The following is a 10,180-nucleotide window of genomic DNA, read 5'->3' on the forward strand; positions in this document are numbered from 1 at the left end:
TATACAGCAGTTACTAGGTGCTTACTATGAGTCAGGTGCAGTACCATAGTCTTCTAGATATTACCTCATTTAATCTTCACAACATTGTTAATTAAGTACTACTATCATCCTTTTTGTACAAAGAAAGAATCTGAAGCTCTAAGAAAATAAAAAGATTAAATATTATGCCCAAGGGCACATGCAGTATATCACTGAACCCTTGTTTCTATCTATTATCTATCTCTCTATCATCTATCATCTATCTATCTATCATCTATCTATATCATCTATCTATCTATCATCTATCATCTATTTTAATTGTCAGTATACTGTTTGAATACGAATCAATATGGGGCAAACATTTGGAGCCGCATTAGGATGATAGCTATGCAGGATGAGTGTGTGTGTGTGTGTATAAAAGTTATAGTCAACAGTTTAGTGATTAACTCTCTATAGAAAACATGCATTAAATTCTGTTGGTCAGGATAAATATATTGGCAAAATTTTTGACCTCTAAAAGAAAATGGAAGAAAATGGAGAAAATTTTAACTTTGTGAAACTTCCAAATATTACAGCGAGAAATATTTCAGCCTCCAGATTGAGACTAATGACTATTCCCCATATCTTAGTTAAAATTGTATTTCATTTTCTATAACCTTCTTATGGAGCATAGATTGATTAATAGTCATAGTGCTATTTAAAAAAGAAATTAGAAAGCAACTTCAGTAAATTAGCTTATAATGCAATTTTTTGGCCTTTCTTTTATTTAATCTTACTTATCAGATATATTAATATGAAAATGGGACAGTCAGAAAATGTATAGAAAAAGAACTGCTGTGAAAAGAAGAAAACTAATTTCTACGCAGAAAGAACAACACATAATTTCTAAAGCAGTAATAAGAAATTAATGTTAAAGATTAATCAGGGAAATTTTCATTTAAACAAATTTCTTAACAAAAAATTATGAAAATAAAAGTATCTTACAAGTGTCTGTTGCTTTACAGTTTTTAGTACCTACTCATATGGTGATGATTTTTTAAAATTTGATTTTTAACTCCCGAACTGTGACACGACGGGACTGCAGATGTGTTTGCGTGTTCCAGCTGAAGAAATCAGGGCCTGGGGAAATGAAAAGATTTGCCCAAGGTCAAAGAGCTGGGTCTAGGGGCCAGAGCTTCCCAGTATCTACTGTTGTTTTTAGCATACTTCACTGCTTCTCAATGGAAATTATGATACAGAAACATTGTACCAAAGAGAATACTGTCAAACTTAGTAGAAGCTAATTAAAGCGCAAAGTATTCTTAATATAAGATTTGATAGCAATTTGTTTTCAGCAGCAAGTTACAGGTAATTTTGCAGTTATCTAAGTGGCTTTTTATTTCTGAAATTGTGTTGTACTGACTGCTATTTTCTTGCTCTTTGCATTCTTTGTAATTTTTTTTTTTTTAGATTTTATTTATTTATTTGACAGAGAGAGGCACAGCGAGAGAGGGAACACAAGCAGGGGGAGTGGGAGAGGGAGAAGCAGGCTTCCCGCTGAGCAGGGAGCCTGATGTGGGGCTCGATCCCAGGAGCCTGGGATCATGACCTGAGCCGAAGGCAGACGCTTAACGACTGAGCCACCCAGGCGCCCTCATTCTTTGTAATTTTTAATATCTTTAGTGATTTTGAAATATTTGGTGCTGGATCATTCTGCTGCAAATGTGACCTGTCATTCCAACAAATGGACTGATTGAATCTGTCACCCTGGTGGGATTTATAGTAAATTCACCACAGCACAAGTAAAACCATTAGAAATTGCATTGGTTTAAATGACTGAATATAAGAGCTCTTGATTCTATCAGCAAGATAGCTTATATTTTCCCTCCAAATGACCATGGAGAATCCTAAAATAATATCAATTTTAATGTGCATATGTTGCTGTGTTGATTTCTGTTTCAGATCAGTAACATGGTTTTGGCATCTAAGATCTCTATATTAAAATTAATGGGAAGGATTAGTGAGATTTTGTACTGCAAAGTATGTTGCTTTGAAAATAATATATATATAAAATATTTCTTTTGAATTTTAATTATGATATATACACATATACATACATTAATGTGAATTAGCTACTTTTTATTGTACATATTAGAGTTCTTTGAATCATTTATTTAGCTTTCAGACTGTCCCACAATTGAAATGGAAAAAACAATTATTAATCAAGACCTACGCCCTAGAGTAAGTTCTGAGGTATTGATAATTTGGAAAATAATTCAGTGGTTATGGTGTTATTGTTCATATACTACTTGCTATTCCAAATAAAATATTTTGAGTCATTTTCATGTCTAAAATAAAAGAAAAAAACAAGCTTAATTTTTCAATACTTAATACATAAACATTTTTTCTCAAATATGAAAACATTTTATTATTTCATATAGATCAAATGTATTTTGTTTTATGTTGTTTGTCTCCACATACATGATCACCTGTATTTTTTAGATTTTTCAGATTTAATGTAGTCATGTTTCACAGTGTATTTTACTTTGTTAACTGAACAGTTCAATTTGATACTATCCCTATCTGAATACTAAAACTATAATAAAAAACCATTTTAATAGTCTTGTAAAACAGGGCACATAAAACAAGAACATTTATTTTAGTTGAAGACATGTGCTAATTTTTTATTGAGAAATGCATTAAACATTGATACATCCAACCTCTGATTGAACCTTCAGACTTGTCACATGTAGGGGCTGTTGAAGATTTATTGCACAATATAAAATTAGGCATATACAGTAAACTTGATAGTAAATGACCTTTGCAGAAAGGAGACTGCCACAGAGAAAAGTTGCACAATAGAACAGGATTTGAAAAACATATTTAAAGACATTCAAAGATGAGTGATGGAAACTGAAAATCATAAAGAGAAAAAAATATTCTCCAGTGAAATAGATATACAGAAAATGTATTTCTAAAGTAAATAGATGTTTTTTACATCCCTAATTTGTTTGTTATACAACAATCCACTAAAGAACAGGTGTTTAACTCCAAGATATAAATATGCATATTTACTTATGTCAGTTTACTAATGAAATATAAATATGAAGAGACCTGTTTAATCTATAAAAAAGCACAAGTTAATAGAGCAATAAAGACTCACATAAGGATGGATATCACATGTCAAAAGCAGGGCACCCTGTGATGTGACAAGAGGTTGATTTCATTGTGAATTAAATTTAGTGCATGCTTCATTCTATTGTCCTCCCATTTTGCTCTCTTCTCCTCTTCTCTCCTCTCTTCCCCTCCCTACCCTTCCTTTCCTCTCTTACTTTACAGTCTGATTGCCAGCTTTTTGGCTTGAAGTAAAGTGCTCTTGGTTTTCTGCATCTCAGGTGATCTCTGTCTTTCTGTCTATGTATCTCTCTCTTTCTGTCATTCTGCACGGTTCCCATTTTGAGGAATGTAGCTGGATTATAGTTTGTAAAGTCCCAGAATGACTCACAGAACTTCTTTCAGCTCTTCTGCCCCACCTGACTCTGAGAACTGAAAACCCAGAGTGCTTCCTCCACCTCCTGTTTTTGGTGTTCTATCTATCTATCTATCTATCTATCTATCTATCTATCTATCTATCATCTATCTATCCATCCATCATCTATCATTTGTTTATTTAATTTTTTCAGTTTTATTGAGATATAATTGACAAGTAAAATTGTGTATTTGTGATGATTTGACATATATATACTTTGTGAAATGATTATCACAATCAGGTTAATTAACATTCATCTCTTCACAGTTACCTGTTTGTGTGTGTGTGTGTGTGTGTATTGAGAATGGTTAAGGTTTACTCTTTTCGTGAATTTCAAGTACCTAGCTATAATCACCATGCTACATACTGTACATTATATCTCCAGACCTTATTCATAGCATAACTGAACGTTTGTACCCTTTGACCAGCATCTCCCCATCTTTCCATCCCCCAGCTCCTGATAACAATCATTCTAATCTCTGTTTCTGAGTTTGAGTTTTTTTTAAGATTCCACATATAAGTGAGAACATGCAATATTTGTCTTTCTATGTCTGGCTAATTTTATTTAACATAATTCTTCTAGATTCATCCATGTTGTTGTAAATGATAGGCTTTCCTTCATTTTCATGGCTGAAAAATATTCCATTGTGTCTATATCTATATCTACGTATCTATCTGAATCTATCATTTATCATCTATATATCAATCATCTATCATCTTATTCATATATATCCATTTATAAAAATATACAATATATATTATACTAATTATAATTATATCTATTATATTTTTCTTATAATAATATCTATATTTTTATATCTCTTTACATAAAACATCTTTCTTATCCATTCATCCATCCACAGATATTTAGGTTGTATCTTGGCCATTGTGAATAATGTTACAATGAACATGGGAGTGCAGATATCTCTAGATACTGATTTCATTTCCTTCAGATATATACACAGAAGTGTAACTGCTGGATCATATGATAGTTCTATTTTTAATTTTTTAAGGAACCTCCATATTGCTTTCCATAATGGCTGTACCAATTTACTTTCCCACCATCAATGTACAAAGTTTCTCTTTTTTCCACGTTCTTTCCAACACTTGTTATCTGTTGTTTCCTTGATAAAAGCCATCCTAACAGGTTTGAGGTGATATCTTACTGTGGTTTTGATTTGCATTTCCCTGATGATTAATGATGTTGAGCACCTTTTCATGTACTTGTTGGCCATCTGTAAGACTTCTTTGCAAAAATGTCTATTCAGATCCTCTGCCCATTTTTTGATCAGAAACCTGTTTTAGGGGCTCCTGGGTGGCTCAGTCGTTAAGCGTCTGCCTTTGGCTCAGGTCATGATCCCAGCGTCCTGGGATAGAGCCCCTCATCAGACTCTGCTCGGCGGGAAGCTTGCTTCTCCCTCTCCCACTCCCCCTGCTTGTGTTCTTGCTTTCGCTCTCTCTCTCTCTGTCAAATAAATAAAATCTTTAAAAAAAAACAAACAAACCTGTTTTAGCTAATGAGTTACATGATGCCCTTATATATTTTAGATATTAATTCTTTATCAGATATATGGCTTGCAAACATTTTCTTCCATTTCATAGGTTGCCATTTTATTTTGTTGATTGTTTCCTTTGCCGTGCAGAACTTCTTCATTTTGATGTAGTCTCACTTGTTTAATTTTGATTTTGACATCTCAGCTTTTGATATCATATCCAAAAATATCATTTGCAAGAACAATGTCAAGGAGCTTTTCTCTGTTTTCTTCTAGGAGTTTTATGGTTTCAGATGTTACATTTACATCCTTAATCTATTCTGAGTTAATTTTTTGTGAGTGGTGTAAGGTAGGGATCTGATTTCATTCTTTAGCATTTGAATATCCCATTTTTCCCAACACCATTTACCAAAGAGACTATTGCTCCAATTGTGTTTGGTTTTGGTATTTCAGAGATGTTACTCCACGTTTTTCTTGCTTGCACTGTTTCTTCGTCTTTTTTTTTAAAGAGGCTATATTTTATTACAAACTTAAGAAAAACTATATAGGTAGAAAATAGTTACATTTTTTACAATGTTCATTTCTTTCTTGAGTTCTCTTCACTACTGAGAGAAAAAGAATATTTTCTTTTTTTTTTTGAGTTTTTGTTCAAATTCCAGTTAGTTAACATACAGTGTAATATTAGTTTCCAGTGTACAATATAGTGATTCCACACTTCTCCACAGCACCCGGTGCTCATCACAGCAAGTTGCTTGCACTATTTCTGATGAAAAATCTGTTGTTATCTTTTTTGTTTTGTTTTGTTTTGTTTTGTTTAAGATTTTTATTATTTATTGACAGAGCACAAGCAGAGGGAGAGAGCAAGAGAGAAGCAGACTCCCTGCTGAGCAAGGAGCCCGATGGGGGACTCGATCCCAGGACCCTGGGATCATGACCCGGGCCGAAGGCAGCCGTTTAACCAACTGAGCCACGCAGGTGTCCCGAAAAATCTGTTATCTTTAATTTTGTTCCTCACTGTATTACACTTCATTATTTTCTGATTGCATTTAAGATTTTCTCTTAATCGTTGGTTTTCATTATTTTTTTATTTTTTATTTTTTAAAAGATTTTATTTATTTATTTGACAGAGAGCGAGAGCAGGAACACAAGCAGGAGGAGTGGGAAAGGGAGAAGCAGGCTTCGCGAGGAGCAGGGAGCCCGATGCGGGGCCCGATCCCAGGACGCTGGGATCATGACCTGAGCGGAAGGCAGGCGCTTAAAGACTGAGCCACCCAGGCGCCCCAAGTTTTCATTATTTTAATATGTTGTGATTTGGTGTAGTTTTGGGGTTCATTGAACTCCTTGAATCTGTAGGTTTATACTTTTTGTCACATTTGAAATATTGGGGCATTATTTCTTTAAATATTTTTTCTGTCCCTACAGGTCACCCTCCATATTTAGGGGCTTCAATGATGCCAATATTAGGCCATTTGATGCTGTCCATCAGCTTCCTGGTGCTCTTTTTTTTTTTTTTAACGATATTTTCTTTCTGTGTTTCATATTGAATAGATGCTATTGCTATTTTCAGGTTCAATAATCTTACTAATCTTTTCTTCTGCAATATTTAATTTCCACAAATTCCACCAAATACATTTTTCATCTTGTATATCATAGTTTCAATATTTAGAAATTTGACCTGTGTCTTTTTCATATCTAACATGTCTCTAAATTTTTCAGCATATGGAATACAGTTAGAACAACAACTTAACGTACATATTTGTCTGCAAATTCTAACATCTATGTTAGTTCTGGATTGATTTCAATTGGTTGCTTATGGATCATATTTTCCTGTTTTATTGTATGTGTTAAATTTCGGTTGGATGACAGATACTGGAAATTTTACCTTATTGGGTATTGGAGTTTATTTATTTATTTTTTTCACATCTGTATGTATTCTTGAGATTTGTTCTGGGATGCAGTTAAGTTACTAGAAGAAACTTTGATATTTATAAATCCTGTTTTTAAGATTTGTTAGCTAGGCCTAGAAAAATACTTAGGCCCTGATTAATTACTTCCCATAACTGATGCAAGACTTTTCTGTTTTGGCTCCAAATCACTGGGCTCTGGCTGTGCCTTCCATCCTCCCTAGCACTGTAACTCCAGGCATCATTTGGCAGTATTTTTTTCTTCAGAATCCTTCATAAGCTAGGAGACCTTAGCTTCCAGAAGTGAAACTGTTTCAGGTTCTTCATCTTCCCATGGATATACTTAATATCTGTTATCTCACTTCTTTCTATTGATTATGTGAACATTAAAAATAACAAATACATAATATGTATTCTTAGAACATATTTGCCTACTTTATATTTATTATTTATTTATTTAATTAATTTATATTTAGTTATTTGCCTAATTTATTTTTATTCTCTAATATCATATCACTGGTATTTATCAAAAGTTTTTTACACATAGTGTTTTTCTTTTTATATTATAAAAGTAAATTCAATTATAACTTTTAAATGTCAAATTTATAGTTAGTATATTTTAAATCGTTAAACCTTCAATTGGCTCTTTTCTGGACTTAGAGCAGTGCTATGCAATAAAAATGTAATGTGAGTCACAAATGTGAACCAAAATGCAATTTTAAATTTTCTAGTAGTCAGATTTTAAGAAGAGCAAAGAAACAGGTAAAAATTTTTAATAATTTATTTTATTTGATCTAGTATGTCCAAAATATTGTAATTTCAATATATGATCTCTAAACAAAGATTAATGATTTTTTTTCAAATTAGTCTTCAAAATCCAATATATTTTATACTTACAGGATATCTCAATTTGTATTAGCTACACTTCGCATCTTAGGGGCCTACGTGGCTTGTAGCTGCTGTAGTCTATAGCATAGACCCAGACAATAATATTTTAAAAGAGAAAAAACTTTCTACAGATGCTGAGGTACTGGTAAGTTCAAAGCCAGTCCTGATAAATGGATGATGTTTAAAGATCACAATTAAAATGTGCAATTATTTCTACTCAAGTATTTTAAGATTATTTTTTTGCCTCCATTCAAAGTAGCTTTGTCTGACAAATATTTGTTTACATGAAAGAAATCATAACAATCTTGTCTTTATAATTCTTTTGAATATGTTCCCATATTGAGATATCTCAAAAAGAATAGGTATTCTCAATTTCATTTTATTCTGATAAAGAATATAAATTGGCTCACCAAGATGTTCTAACCATAGGTCAATATATTCCAAGGTTAAGTTTTAGAATTATAAAATTTAGTCTTGTATTTTGTTTTAGCTTCAGTTTGTAAGCTTCCAACCCTCCCCCCCAAAAATGGCAATTTGTTTAAAGTGTTTCATGTTGGGGTGCCTGGGTGGCTCAGTCAGTTAAGCATCTGCCTTTGGCTCAGGTCATGATCCCAGGGTCCTGGGATTGAGTCCTGCATCGGCTCCCTGCAGAGTGGAGAGCCTGCTTCTCCCTCTGCCCCTCCCCCCTGCTTGTGTTCTCTCAAATAAATAAAATCTTAAAAAAAAAATTTTTAAGTGTTTCATGTTGAAATTTGTTAGTACTCTATTGATACTTTAATTGAAGCTTTCTGATTTATTTTGAAGAGGTATAGGGCTCATTAACAAACCTGTTTATTTATTTAATTTTTTCAAAGGATCGAACATTTTAAAATTTCAATTTATGAAAGGAACAAAGAAAGTGTGTATGCCATACTAATGTGATTTATTTTTATAACACTATTAATGGCAGACAATTTTTGTATTTCATTTATTCTGTGGATATCCTTACACTATGTATGAATTTATGTAAATCTCTGCAACTTTAGTTTTTATATATATCAGTAGAACATTTGATCACAGTTTGAACTCAGTTTTGAATTTTGTGCATTTTAATCCAATTCCCAAGTCATTTCTACTCCAGAGCTCTCTTAATTTAGTAAATGTGTGTGTACATGAAATATATGTTTTATCAAAATACTATCATTCACTACAATCTGTATTAGTATTTTCTTTTTTTTTTTTAAAGATTTTATTTATTTATTCATGAGAGAGAGAGAGGCAGAGGGAGAAGCAGACTTCCCGCAGAGCGGGGAGCCCGATGCGGGACTCGACCCCAGGACTCCGGGATCATGACCTGAGCCGAAGGCAGACACTTAACCATCTGAGCCACCCAGGCACCCTGTATTAGTATTTTCTATGTAAAAAATATTTTTATTTTCAATGTTAAACTTTTTAATTAAATTTACAACAGCACTGATAATAATGTCAGATGTTCTACTTTATCAATATAATTTCCAAATCCATACTTTGATTTTGTTAAGTGGGAAAAAAAAAAGGAACTCTTTTTGGAGTTAACTGATTTTTCTTTCAAGCTTCTAATGACATGGGCAAAAAAAAGGTGGCTCATGCAACTCTATCAAATTCTTTGTTGGCTAGATGGACCAAATACATTAACAGCTATCACACTTTACTTTTACTTTTTATGTGTGCATAAGAAATTGAGAATTAGTAATCTCATCTTGTTCAACTGAGAAGTCATACTTCATACAATGTGTGAATGTCTAAATGTAGTTTCATAATACAAATTCTTAAATTTTGAAGTATATGGTAAAAGTTTTGTCATAAAATATATGTCTTGTTGATTTTATGATCAGTGATATTGGAGTATAATCCATGGTGATTGACAAATGCCAAAAAATATTTTGTGTAAGTTACAAAATCACCACCAAATTTCTAGAGAAAAAAAAAAAACAGACATTTGGTACTTAGTTTCTCATTAAATATGTACTTTTAGTTTTATGAATTCATAGCTGTGAAAATATTTATGGCAAAATAAAGAATCACTGTCAAAAAATTAAATATAAGATTTCTAGGTTTACATAATAAATCACTGGGGAAAAAAAAAATCACTGTCAAAAGACATTGACTGCTCCTTAGAGAAGTTGGCTCAGCCTCTATTTCCAGTATAAATTTCAAATGCATCTAATTGTAATGTCCAGTGACCCAGTTGACTAGTGGCATGATGGCTTTGTGCATTTTGCTGCAAATGGCCTTCAGGGCTGAATATTAAATACTTCTCTGACCAGACCAGAGTTTGGAATTAGCCTTCCCTAGCTGCTGGTGCCAAGCACACTCTGTTTTATTAGTGAACGTACTGAATACTCATCTTGGAAGAGAGGTACTAACTGAAAGGGGGCTGTTCCAGGTTA

This window comes from Neomonachus schauinslandi, chromosome 4 (assembly GCF_002201575.2).
Source record: "Neomonachus schauinslandi chromosome 4, ASM220157v2, whole genome shotgun sequence".
In the NCBI taxonomy this organism is placed as follows: Eukaryota; Metazoa; Chordata; class Mammalia; order Carnivora; family Phocidae; genus Neomonachus; species Neomonachus schauinslandi.